Source organism: Pelodiscus sinensis, chromosome 11 (genome assembly GCF_049634645.1).
Source record: "Pelodiscus sinensis isolate JC-2024 chromosome 11, ASM4963464v1, whole genome shotgun sequence".
Taxonomy (NCBI): domain Eukaryota; kingdom Metazoa; phylum Chordata; order Testudines; family Trionychidae; genus Pelodiscus; species Pelodiscus sinensis.
The window spans coordinates 39,351,661-39,365,752 of NC_134721.1; the positions used below are offsets into that span (position 1 = coordinate 39,351,661).

At 37.9% G+C, this 14,092-nt stretch overlaps 1 protein-coding gene across 3 annotated transcripts in view; it reads left to right on the top strand.

Moving 5' to 3' along the window:
* Positions 1-14,092, top strand: part of CENPP (centromere protein P) — a 296,833-nt gene that overhangs the window by 188,578 nt on the left and 94,163 nt on the right. The gene's annotated exons all lie outside the window — the stretch shown is intronic.

Sequence of the window (14,092 nt, forward strand, 5' to 3'; positions counted from 1 at the left end):
CAGTAATTTTTTAGCAAGTTTCCTGGATGATGATTATTATGAAAACACTGGAATGAATGCTCATTGTGGGAATTGGCATATGTTAACATTAGTCCAGCAATACAATATTTTATAATCATGATTGGAAGTATAAATTTAAGCTAGACCTCTGAAAAATAGAAATGATTAATGCTATTCATACTATAGCATCTGTGCCAATATAGTGACAGATTGCCTGTATAAAGTGATATGACACTAACATGAGTAGTATTTTAAGGAGGAAAAGAATCAGAGATGAGTAATACAAACTTTTATGGATCTGTGTTCCCCAAATAGTGAAATTACCTTTCATTAACAGTCAAATTCCCACACCAAAAGTTCAGAGATATTGCTTTTAACAATTCACATATATGTAGTTCTAGATTTTAAAATGCTAACAGCATTAGGATAAATTTCCTAAGAAAATATGTTGCCCATGTTTTTAAAAGTGTTTTTTACTTGAACAAATTTTAGTAAAATTGCTGTAATAAAGTCGATCTTGGCCCTTTAATAGTAAAAGAAAACATTGTGGAGGTAGTAGTTTGGATAGGATGATATAATTGCATCTTTTTGCTTCTTTGGGCAGGGTGGTTCTAGTTGTAATAATTTTAAATTATGAAGAGACTTACATTCTCAAATAAAATATTTTACAATTACATTCTCAGTCAGCTGACTGCCAAATTCTGAACCTCAGATTTTCTATTTTTAATGCAATAGTTGATTGTCATAAAAAAAGGAGTTTGAGGAATCACAGTATTGGAAATTAGGCTTTCAGAATTTAATCATGTTCATTCAAAAATTTGCAAAACCTTTTACAGTATATCTGCAGAATTGTAAAGGAAAGTTACTGTCTCTACTCTGTGATTTGTTTTACAAGACATGTAATGAGCTAGCACTGTGGAATATCATAAATGTTTTGAATGCAAGCTTGAACAGGCAAATGTATGGGTTGATATTAGGAATTTATTTTCTTGATAATGTTCAATGTACCTCTTGATTTTTAGGTTACAGCTACAGTTTTCAGCAACAGATCTCTTAGCAACTTGCCTAAGAATATTTCTGATATCTGCTGAAAGCAGAATCACTCACTTAGCAGTTGAGTAGTAAAAGCAGTTGACTGGAATGGTTCAGTGGTTTCAAAAGGACTTTGTAGATATAATTGATCCCTTGCACAGTAAGTTTCAGACACAATAAGTAAACAGTCTTGCTTTTCATGATGAACTAATCTCCCTGCTATTTACAAATTTTAGTTTCTCTATTTAAACAAATTTAAGTTAAATGCTGGTTTTCTATTAGCTTGTTAACATCTGAATTCAATTACCTGCAGTTTCCTTAATCTTTACTTTTATGCATTGAAGAAAGCAACCTCACTTCCAGTGGGCATTTTTCCATTCACTTACCCTTCTCAGTCAGTACTACAATTTTAAAATGTTGACTCATGTGTTTCATATTCTGCCTGACAACTCTGAAGTTCTAAATACTAATGTTAATTGTAGAGAAAGTTGATTTGCTGAACCATAGTTTTCATTTAACAACTGTAAAGAAAATGTTAATTACCTTTTGACATCTTGATGTGCAAAGTGATTTTGTTGTACTCTGTTACTGTAATAATTAAAATACATTGTTTCCAGTCATCAAAATTCATTATATTGCTGAACATCTATTTTATGAACAAGGATTTTTTTAAATATTATAGTGTAAAACTAAAGATGTGAAAAAATAGTACATCTGAAACAGTCATTATAACTGTGTGACATTGTTACATGTAAGAGATCATTAGGGTAGACTGGAGGAACTGGCTCCTAGGAGTTTTTTAGCAAGGATGATTTTTTTTTAATACTGTGTCAAGTTGTAGTCCATATTTGTAATTTCAAGTGAGGTTATCAGACCATTAGACTGTTGGTTGGCTTTTTCTTAAACTATTAACTTATTTTATTATTTTCAGTTAATGAGATAGCAGGCTATTTATATAAAATTGGTATATTCTGAAAAACAAATTCTACTTTTATAAATAGATTAACATATGATTGATGAAGCACAAATCAAGACCAGTACATAATGCAATCAGAAGCCAGCTTTCCAGTGTTGAGTAATTACATAACTGTAGGACTGATATAGAAACCTTGTTGGACACATTTATTTGTTTTATAATAAAAATAACATCAGTGCTGTAGAATGTGGCTATGATGACCATATTTCCTTTGAGAGTGACCATATTTAGTTACTGGAGATATATAATTAGGAAAAGGTTGTCATGTTGTTAAAACCTTCCAGTATGTTTCAATTTTGTTTTTTTCCCAAAACTTGTTTGCAAGTCTTAATAGAAGACAACATACATTTTTCTTAATGTCTATTGCTTATAGAGTTGATTTACACAAAAATGATTAATACAACTTTGACTGTACACATTCTCTTTTGGAGATTAACCATGGCATTTTAATACCATGATATATTCCTTTTTTACTGACATGTCAGTACATATTGAATGCAGTCATGTTTTGGTTCTGGGCTCTCTCACGTTCTACCAAACTAGTTGCACTACCAGATTATGGAAAGTTTATTCCACTTCTGTGATTTATCTTGATTCTTCTCTCCATGTATATGTGCAAAGTAATTATGCTTGTTTAATTTTATGTACATAACAAACATAAATGTATTGCGTCAACACTATATGTATGTGTTAATGTACTTTTTTCAGAGAAGTTTTTAGCATCTGACTTATAAATTAAAATATCTTAAAGAATAAATGTGATCCTGCTTTACAGCCTCAAGCCTTTCATCTCTACCTTTAATTATCAACATGTTGAAACTAAATGTGTATGATTAGTATTCTAAAATATGCATTTGTATTGAGTTAGATCATGTACGTAAGCTTAAACTTAGTGTGCAGTAACATGTGTCCACGTGATTTTCAGAAATACTGTTAACAACCAGAAGTAAAAAGTTTTCTTCTTTAAAGTGTTAATGAAACATGATGATTTTGCAGTGTATGGTCTACTGATTACAGATGGAGTGGAAGTCCAGAGACCTAGGTTCCCACTGATATCCAGTGTGGGTTTAGGCAATGTATTTTAGCCACATTTCATAGTTGGGCTATCTGTCTTTTAAAAGAGGTTTGACAACCTTTAGTTAAAGGTACTATGTGCATGCATATATTTGTATTATAACTGCTACAGAAGATACAGGATGGGTAGTGGCCGTGCAAATTTTCAACAATTCTAACCGTAACTTAAAGAGACCAGATACAGAGGTCTGTTCATTCTCCATACTTCCTAAGTTTCCCACTTTGCAAATTTTTTTATAAATATTCCACTATAAATGGAAAGAGAATACAATCATATACACCTACGTAATCTAGCAATATTGAAGGTCATGTCTACATGGGATACCAGTGCACACTAATGGAGTATAGTTTGTCAAGATTCTATCTTTTGGCCTGTCAACAACACCTACTCCAAGATCCTCACTGTTGTCACAACATATCTGAGAAAGCAAGACATCATAATTTTTCTGTAGCTGGATGACTGTCTCCTGGAAGTACACACCCAGTAATACACTATTTCCAAAAGCCTTAGACTACAAATAAACCTAAGTAAATTAACAATAGAACTAATTCAGCAATTAGAATTCAAATTGTAACACATCTCAACACCCAGGTGATGAAGGCATTGCTTCCACAAGACAGGTTTGACATGATACAGATAATCATATCCATAGTACAGAATAGTCCACAAGTCATGATGTTATACCAAATAAAAGCAAGCAGGATCTTATGAGGGGGATAAGGCAAAAAGCCACATTTATTGTAAAGATAATAATAAAGAAAAGATAGAAGCAAACAACGTTGTTTAACTACTTAACCCATATACATATAAACATTCATTCATCCATTCATTCAGGTTCTGTGTATTTGTTATAGTTACCAGCCTGGAAGTTGCTTGTGACAGAATACTGGCCAGGTATTCTGTACACAAGTGATGGTAGTGGGGAGCGAAGTCCTGATCAGATGCACATCTGAAGCTCCTGGTAGGCTGGCAGCAGAATCTTGGACTCCGATTCCATAGTTTTTTAGTCCAGTTCTTATAGGAATTTTTTCCTATGCCAGTCTATGGAAATTGCTGCATCATGCTGATGTCTCCAGGGTGGCTGCCAGGTGCTCATCAGTGATCTCATCGGGTGGACCTCCAGTACTTGGTTTTCTCCAATTGACACCTTTTGGTTGCACTGGCACCTGACGCCTTCTTCAGCCCTTTGTTGCTGTATTCTCAGGCTGGCACCTCTCAGAACCATTCATTCATCGTCCAAGCACTCTCTCTCTCTCTCTCTCTTACATACATTCCCTAATTAATGTTTCCGATACAGTATTTTGTATAATAATAAAAGTTGTAGTTACAAAAGTTTCTGGGTGGTATTGCTTAAAACATTCTCTGAACGGGCGTCAATTATCTAACAATGCCCTTAGTCAATTACAGGGCTTGGCTCCCATAGCAGAGTTAGTGCCTTGACAATGCATTGTTACAATGTATCTCTGCAATGTCAATTTCAAGCAGCCCCTTGATTATATTCTTAACAGTTCTAAGTTACATGACCTAATACATTATATTCTAAAGGGGCAATAATAATAATAAATCTAAACATTTAACAATCTTAACCAATAATAATAATAAGAAGAAGAATTAATAATAAATCTAAACACTTTAAGTTGTGGGGAACAAATTATGGGGAGTCACTTCCATTTGGAGGAATCATTTTCAATACATTAATATGTTATCCCTACAATGATTCATAAATATTTTCAACTCTTGGGCCACATGGAAGCATGTACATGTGCATCCTAAAAGGAAGGCTAGCAACTGTATAGGCCAAACAAACACATAATCAGCATATGTTTAAGAATGCCCCACAACAGTAAGGACTGGTTAACTTGATGGACTCACCCATGCAACCAGTCTGGGGCCAGAGGCTTTGAATTAAACACATAGCAAAGAGCTCCCAGCGGCACTGCTACTGTGTTGCTTAGCAGCCATCCAGAGTTGCTGTAACTATTTAAAGGACTTGCAGCTCCAGCCCCTGCCAGGGTAGCACTGTGACTAAGAACCATGAGCCATATAAATAGGATCCTGCTGCCTGAGCCACCACCTGCAAATTCAGTGGCACAGGCAGCTGGACATAAATAGAAAGCAGCCAGATGCAGTCTGTGGGCTGGATCAAAATGTTAGGCGGGCCAGATCCAGTTCCCAGGCCGCATCTTTCCCAGCCCCAGTCTGTAGTCAGTCATTCAGGTTTTCAAATTATTACTACTTTTTCCCATATACAGCACAAGATCATTTGATGATCCTCAACACATACTGGCTTTGTCTAGACTGGCAAGTTTTTCCGGAAAATCAGCCGCTTATCCGGAAAAACTTGCCAGCTGTCTACACTGGCCACTTGAATTTCCGCAAAAGCACTGACTTCCTACTGTAAGAAATCAGTGCTTCTTGCGGAAATACTATTCTGCTCGGCTACGTCTACACTGGCATGAATTTCCGAAAATGCTTTTAACGGAAAAGTTTTCTGTTAAAAGCATTTTCGGAAAAGTACGTCTAGATTGGCAGGATGCTTTTACGCAAAAGCACTTTTTGCGGAAAAGCTTCCGTGGCCAATCTAGACGCGGTTTTCCGCAAAAAAGCCCTGATCGCCTTTTTCATGATCGGGGCTTTTTTGCGGAAAATAAATCTCTGCCGTCTACACTAGCCCTTTTGCGCAAAAGTCTTTCGGAAAAAGACTTTTGCCAAAACGGGAGCAGCATAGTTTTTCCGGAAAAGCACTGACGATCTTACATGAGCTCGTCAGTGCTTTTCCGGAAATTCAAGCAGCCAGTGTAGACATCTGGCAAGTTTTTCCTCAAAATCACATGATTTTGCGGAAAAACTTGCCGGTCTAGACACAGCCCCTCCCGTTCAGGCAAAAGTCCCTTTTGCGCAAAGCTTTTGCGCAAAAGGGCCAGTGTAGACAGCTCAGATTTGTTTTCTGCAAAAAAGCCCCGTCGCGAAAATGGCGATCAGGGCTTTTTTGTGGAAAAGCGTGTCTAGATTGGAACGGACGTGCTTTTGTGGAAAAGCATCCTGCCAATCTAGACGCTCTGTTCCAAAAATGCTTTTAATGGAAATCTTTTCCGTTAAAAGCATTTCCGGAAAATCATGCCAGTCTAGACGTAGCCATTCTTTTTACCACAGTCTTAAGAGGAAAGAATGAATCAGTGCAAACAGAAGGAATCAAATCTAGTAATTTAATTCCGATAGCTCAAATTTGCAAAATTAAGTAGATAGTCACATGTATAATAGTATAATTTACTTGAAACTCTGGCTTTTCATACAAAGGAGACTGATAGACCTGGAAAATATGGTCAGGTGCTCTATCTATTCCAAATAAATCTTTCTTCATCTTAAAAAATAATGGTTGTGTCTACTGTAGCTTTAACACATGAGTGTTTTAGTTCAGGTAACACATTATTTTAGATCCAGGGGATTCTAGGTTCGATCTCCTACTGTATTTAAGCATGTTTATAAGCTTGAATATAGAAAAACTTCTAGATTTAATGGACTATGTACATGTAATAAAGCTAAAATAGATTTTTGAAGATCTGTGTATATTATTTTAATAGACTTTTTATTGTCAGTATTTTACATTTTTGGTTTCTGTATTTTGGTCACTGGCAATATGTGTTACTTTAACCATTCAATTAGCAACATTCATATAACTTGAAGCATAAATTCAGGATTGCATATTAAATGTGCATATAGTCTGCAAAATAAAATTCCCAGTTGCTTTATATAAACTATTTGATAGTAACCAAAGGTTACTCTTTGGTTCTTGAAAGCTAAAGGCCCATATTACTTTAGGGATAATTTCCATTTGGGTTGCTAGCAATGATATCTTATTATAATGTTAGATCTATGCCAAATCTTACTCAAGATAAAAGGAACCAGCAAGTGTGGAAGTTTTGTTTACTTTTTTAAAAAACTAAATAACTATCTCTTTTATTGACATGTAATTTCTTTGTGAGCCACAGAATTGACTACTTTTTGCTGTAATGCCTATCAAATCAATGGATTTTCATGAAAGAGAATGCCCTATCCATCCTATTTCTCTGAGGGACTGTGAGGGTGTCCCCCCTCCGAAGGGTGCCCCCCCTCCTTCCTGGCCTTACATCAGTCTATCATACACCCACTCATGCTCTGCTATATATAAGTGGTGGGCATGCAGCAGTCTTTCTGTGGTATTTGCCTTCTTAAAATGTAATGAAGATTTAGTTTCATATACCATCGTTATGTAAATGATAGTATATCTGTTGCACTATTTTAAAGTCTTTATGTTAAAAGAGGAGTGACTGATTGGGAAACTCTCTAAACGGTAGAGGTTTGACCTGGACTATCTCAAAGACAGATTTTCCTTCTAGCCGTGATCTCTTAAGAAGGCTATAATCCTCAGACATGGTGGAGTGCTCAAAGCCAGGGATTAAGACCGTGAAAATTGGAGTCAGCCTCTCAATGACTGGTCCATTGCTCTGAGGGTTCCTTTCACAAAAACAGAAAATGATCACAAACTTGATCCATATCAGAACAAACTTTTCAGTGTCGGTACATTTTCCTTGGACGTGTTTTTCCTGGATCAGATCTCAATATTCTACAGTGTAATAAAATTATATCCTGATCCTAGAAAAGAGAGGGAGGAGACAGCTTAGGTTTACCACAGATTTTATTCATTTTATTATTATTTATTATTTGTATACCATAGTGTTAAGGAGTCCTAGTTGTGGACCAAGAGTCCATTGTATTAGGAGCTCTACAAACACAACAAAAAGTGGGTCTTTGCCCACGAAAGCTTATGCTCCAACACTTCGGTTAGTCTATAAGGTGCCACAGGACTCCGTGCCGCTTCTGCAGATTCAGACTAACACGGCCACCCCTCTGATACTTAACAAAAAATTAGTCTCTGCCCTCACAGAGTTTATAATCTAGGTACAGGACAAGTAGCTAAAGATAAATACACACTGGCAGGGGTGTGCAAATAAACAATGAGACAATATTCAGTAATCTCTACAAACCAGCAGTCAAACCATTGTCAATTTTTGTAGGAATTGCGTCAAAGGAGAGTTTTGAGGAGAGATTTGATGGTGGATAATGAGATAACTGCAGATGGCATGGGAGAAAGTGTGAAGGTAGTTGGAGCATTTAATAAATGGGTAAAGGAAACATAATCAACATGTCAATAGTGAATAGGCAAGGTGCTGATGAATAGTGAAGGACCCTGCAAGTGAATAAAAAAAGCTTATGTTTGATGAGGTTTGATGAGATAGATGGGGCAAGCCAATGGAGGAATGCAAAGAGAGGGATGATGTGGTCAAAAATTTTGTTGTAGCATTCTGAATGGGTATGAGAGGGGCAAGATTGTGTTTGTCAAGCCAAAAAGAAGGATATTGAATTAAATTGAAGCATGAGATGATGATAAGAGCTTGGATGAGAATTTTAGCTGTGTGGATGGATAAGAAAAGCCATCTCTTAGAGATGCTGCACAGAGAAAGTAGGTAAGATTTAGACATTGCCTTGATGTGAGATCTTAGAGAAAAATCCAAATTGAACACAGTGTTCATGAAAGCTTATGTATAATATATTTGCTACTATCTAAGATGCTATAGGGACTGATTGTTGTTTTTACAACTATAGACTAACAGAACTACACTCTGAAGCTTTGTGCAGAGTGACAGACAGAATGGTAGTGACAAAGAAAATAGGTAGCAAAGAGGACCCTTGGCTTGGATTTATATAAAATCAGTCAATGTTTGAATATAAATATAGGGAGAACATTGCCACTGAATATTACTTTTGGTAACTGAAGAAGCGATCCAAAAGTAGTTTCTTAAAACCAAGCAAAGTTGTAGTCATACTTGGCATTTTAGCTTTGGAAGCTGTATTGTACTTAGAATAATGCAATAAAGATTCATCTAGTTTGTGTAGAACATATTAAAAGTTGAACATACCTAAATACATTTGATGAGACTTTAACATAATGTGTAGGTGGAAAAAGGGATCTGTTTAATACATTTATGATAATTCTGTGATTGATGTCTTCACTTTCTAGACAGTGACTTTGTTCCAGTATATTTTATAATTCTATGAGACTTGCAGAAGTTGTTGACATCTTTGAACCTGAGGTCTTATTTCACACATACTCTGATTTTTTTCCCATTATTCAAAATGTTTGATGGTGCCAAAGGAACCAAAATTACAACTTTTACCCTTGGGATAATGAGTATTGAATTTAATGTTAGCTTGCTGTAATAGAAGGGTAATGTTTCTTAATGGTCACAAGGATGTAAAACACATGTTGAAAGGAAATGGAATAGACATCTTTGTGAAATAATTTGACAGGCAACTGTATGATCAGTGCTTGATTTTGTTTGATTTTTTCAAACAGATATTTCATATTTTGCCACTTCTGAAATTTTAACTTTTTATATTTCCCAGGAAAAACCAGCAAACTTGTGCTTAAACATATAGCATTAATGTTACATTTATGAGCAAATATGATATAAAAAATGTTTAACTAATACCATTGGTGGGCCATATCATCCCAGTGGGAGATATCTCTGGAGAGGATGGAATCAAATTGGTAGCCAAAAGTTGAAGAGAAGCACAACAGTAGTGTTGATCTCTCTCATCCTTAACTGAAGGACCACAGGTCTGATGTTTCACAATTTCCAGGTAACAGGGTACTCTACCAGAAGCTCTGCTAGAAAAGAGCTAATATCTATAGTATTTTTCCAATATATGAGTATTTCTTCATGAAAGATACTGCTGACAGATTCAGTCTTTCTCTTGTTCTTGTTCCCCTTGATCCTCAGAACTGTGCATGCCACCATGGTTTTTCATCTCTATTTGTACTAGCTTATTGACTAGGGATGTGAAGGATTAGTTGACTATCCAATAAGCAAATGCTTCTGGCATCAGGCTACACACAGCATTTCAAAGTTGCAGCGCTGCAGAGAGCCCGGGGTCAGCGGGGGAGACCCCCCCTCCCCCAGCTGACCCTGGGCTCCACACGGTGCTTTCGCCTTTGAAGTGTAGCAACAGCCCTAGGATAGTCGACAAGTTGCTTCCTCCACCCTTGCTGTCTCTATCAGAAAGAGACAGCAAGTGGGAGGAAGAGTAGGGGGTACCTGAAAGCGGCAATGCCACTTGAAGCCTGGAGCCAGACCCTGGGCTCCATTCAGCTCTGCCACATTGAAACGCCGCATACAGCCTGGGGCACATGGCATTTCAAAGCACAGCACCACATGGAGCCCGGGGTCAGCTGGGGATTGCTAACCCCAGACTCCGTGCACTGCTGCTACTTTAAAACACTGCAGGGAGCCCAGCATTAGGCTCCTCAAAGCATTTCAAAGCTGCAGCGCTGCGTGAAGCCTGGGATCAGCTTGGGACTCCCCCACTGACCCTGTGCCCTGTGCAGCACTGCCACTTCGAAACACTGCGGGGAGCTCGTCATCAGGCTGCATGCGGCATTTGAAAGTGGCAATGCTGCACAGAGCCCGGGATCAGCAGGGGAGTCCCCAGCTGACCCTGGGTTCCACGTGGCGCTTTTGCATTTGAGGCGGCGCTTTCACCTTCAAAGGTAGAGGTGCCCTATCAACTAATTGAATAGTGAATAGTTGATGCAAAATGCATCAACTATTTGATTAGTCAGTTAGTCAATATTTAACATCCTTACTATTGACATTGGGCCAATCTACAATGGGACAAGGCCCTCACTACACCCATCTGTGTTTTTCCAGTCTTTTACTCATAAAGAATCATATGTAGGAAACTTGCACCATTTCCTGGTAAATACTTTTCATGTGTCATTAATGTAGTCCTTTCATAAATCACTATTTTATGCACGCCCTTTATTGAATTGCTGAATTGAGCTTCTGTTAACAGTGAATGTTATTCATATGAAATTCCATCATGGTTTTTAGTTATGTGAACTAGAATGAGATCACTGAATCAATTTTTCACATGAGATATGAGCAAGACTTGATCCTACTTGGTACAAATGATTTATAAGGTTTTTAATGATTCCTAACATTCTGTTTTCTTTTTTGACTGCTGCCGCACATTGAGTGGATGTTTTCAGAGAACTATCTATAATGACACTAAGATCTCTGTCTTTAGTAGTTGTAGCTAAATTAGTCCCCATCATATTGTATTTATAGTTGGGATTATTTTTTCCAATGTGCAATACTCTACATTTATCGACATTAAATTTCATTGTTTCAATATCAATGCCATTTTGTTGCCCAATCAGTTAGTTTGGTGAGATCTTTTTGAAGCTCTTCAGTCTGCTTTGGTCTTAACTATCTTGAGCACCTTGGTATGATCTGCAAATTTTGCCACCTCACTGTTTACCCTGTTTCTCTAGCTCATTTATAAATAAGTTGAATAGGATTGGTCCCAGGACAGACCCTTGGAGGGACTCCACTAGTTACCTCTCTCCACTCAGAAAACTTACCATTTATTCCTACCCTTTGTTTTCTGCCTTTTGACTGGTTATCAATCCATGAAAGGACCTTACCTCTTATTCTATGACAACTTATTTTACTTATGTGTCTTTGGTGAGGAAATCTAAGTATAATAGATTTGTCTACATGTTTGTTGACCCCCCCTTCCCCGCCAAAGAACTCTAGTAGATTAGTAAGGCATGATTTCCCTTTACAAAAACCATGTTGACTTTCCCCCAATAAATGTTCATCTATGTGTCTGACAATTTTATTCTTTACTATACTTTCATCTAATTTGCCTTATACTGATTAACATCAGACTTATCGGTCTGTAATTGCCAGGATCACCTCTAGAGCCCTTTTTAAATATTGGTGTCATGTTAGCTATCTTCCAGTCATTAGGTACAGAAGCTGATTTAAAGGATAGGTTACAAACCACAGTTAATAGTTGCACAATTTCCCATTTGAGTTCTTTCAGAACTCTTGGGTGAATGCAATCTGGTCCTGGTGACTTGTTACTGTTAAGTTCATCAGTTTGTTCCAAAACCTTCTCTGACACCTCAATCTGGGACAATTCCTCTGATAACTTTCACTTTAACAGCACTTTCAGAGTCCAAATTGTCATAGAATCTGGAAGCCACAGGGGTGTCAAGGTACCATCAATTGGGCCCAATATAAGGCAGACTGGTGCAGGACATATAGCCTTGGAGTTAAGAGCAAGCACCCCTTTACAGAGAAAAAACCAGGAAGGAAGCACCGATATATAGATGTCAAATGACAAAGAACAACAACTTCCAGATAAACAAATGTTAAACAGAACTGATGGTGATTGATTAAGAGCTGACGAAACAAAATGTATAGACCTGAATGGAAGAAAAGCCCTGTAAAAATGGGATGTCTTGCATGAATCTCCGGATCTTGTCTTTTAAAGATCGGAGTGTCGGTCTGGACCGAGAGAAGCCCCCACTTTTCCCCCTCGCTTTTAACTTGTCTGGTCAGTGAGTTAATGTGAGCAACAAACTGGTTACTTCAAGCAACAGTAAGGCGGTGTGTGGCAGGGAGGGTAAATGCATATAACAGAATAATGTTACATTGTTGATATATGTGGTGTTTTGCCTTATCGCCTCTGAAAAGAATCCCGTGAAATTCTTTCAAGTATAATAACACTTTGTCGCCCCAGTGTTCAGACACTACAGTTCTGGGCATGACTCCTCACTCAAAAGAGCATGCTTCACACCGGTACAGGAGATCCTCCTCAGTTGTCATATGCCATCTACAAGAAGAACCTATTTATACAAATGGCATTGATTCCCACCATGGTGCGACAATCAACATATCTCTAACACATCAGTTGAGTTTCCTGAAATATTGGAGTCTCTTTTATTTCTTAAGAACAGGGGACTCTCCCTTAGTTCCATAAGAGTGCACCTGGCCTTGATGATAGCGCACCGCCTTACCATGGAAGATTACTCAGTGTTTGCACACCTTACCCTCAAAAGCTTTCTAATAGGACTTCAGAATACATACTGTGACCCCCTTCCTCCCCTGCCCCACCAATAAAAGCTCTGACTCCTGCTTGGGATCTAAACTTAGTACTAGGGGCAATAACGGGTAAAATGTTTGAACCTCTGGCTACTTGCTCATTATACACTTATCTGTGAAATTGGCCTTTCTAGTAGCCGTTATTCAGTGTGCAGGGTGGGTGACAGAGCCTCCGTATACCATCTTCCACAAAGATGAGGTTGTTCTCTGCCCACATCCCAAGTTTCTCCTGAAAGTACCCGTGTCTTTCCATTGTAATGAATATATGTATACTTATCCGTCTTCTTTCCAAAACTTCATGCTAACAACCAGGAGGTAGCCTACTTTGGACGTTTACAAGGCAATTGCCTTTACATACGAAAGAATAAGATCCTTCCAGAAGTCTCCAAGGTTGTTGGGTTTCTCTTCAGAGGGATCTCAAGGCATGCCCATCTCTAAATTGTACCTATAAATGGCATCTGCAGAGCCTCCACTTGGGCATCCACACATACTTTCACTAAGCATTATGCCATAGAGACCTATTTGGCCTCCAACACTCAATTCGGATGCAGTGTACTATCTACAGTTAATACAGACTTACCAAAGCTCCCTCTGTCAAGCATGCCTACTGCTTCATAATCACCTAAGGAGCACCTAAGGAAAAAGAAGGGAAGGTTTTTTTATCTTGTGCAGTAACTGAGATTCTTCAAGATGATTGTCCCTGCAGGCCTTCCACCACCCACCCTTCCTCCCCTCTGCTTTGGAACATTTCATTCTGGGCAGAGATGGAACTGAAAGGACAGTAGGCTGTGCATGCTGATTAGCTGTTCCAAATGACACGTTCTGGCTGCCCTACGTGCACAGCCTACCAAGGACACTGCTGTATTAATTCTTTGATGAGGGGCACAGCAGCATTCAAACACCTAAGGTAGAGCACCCACAGTGACAACTATCTTGAAGAACCTCAGTTACTGCACAAGGTAAGTATTCTTCCCTTCTCTTTCTACTTTCTATGAAGTCTAGATCTTAATATAG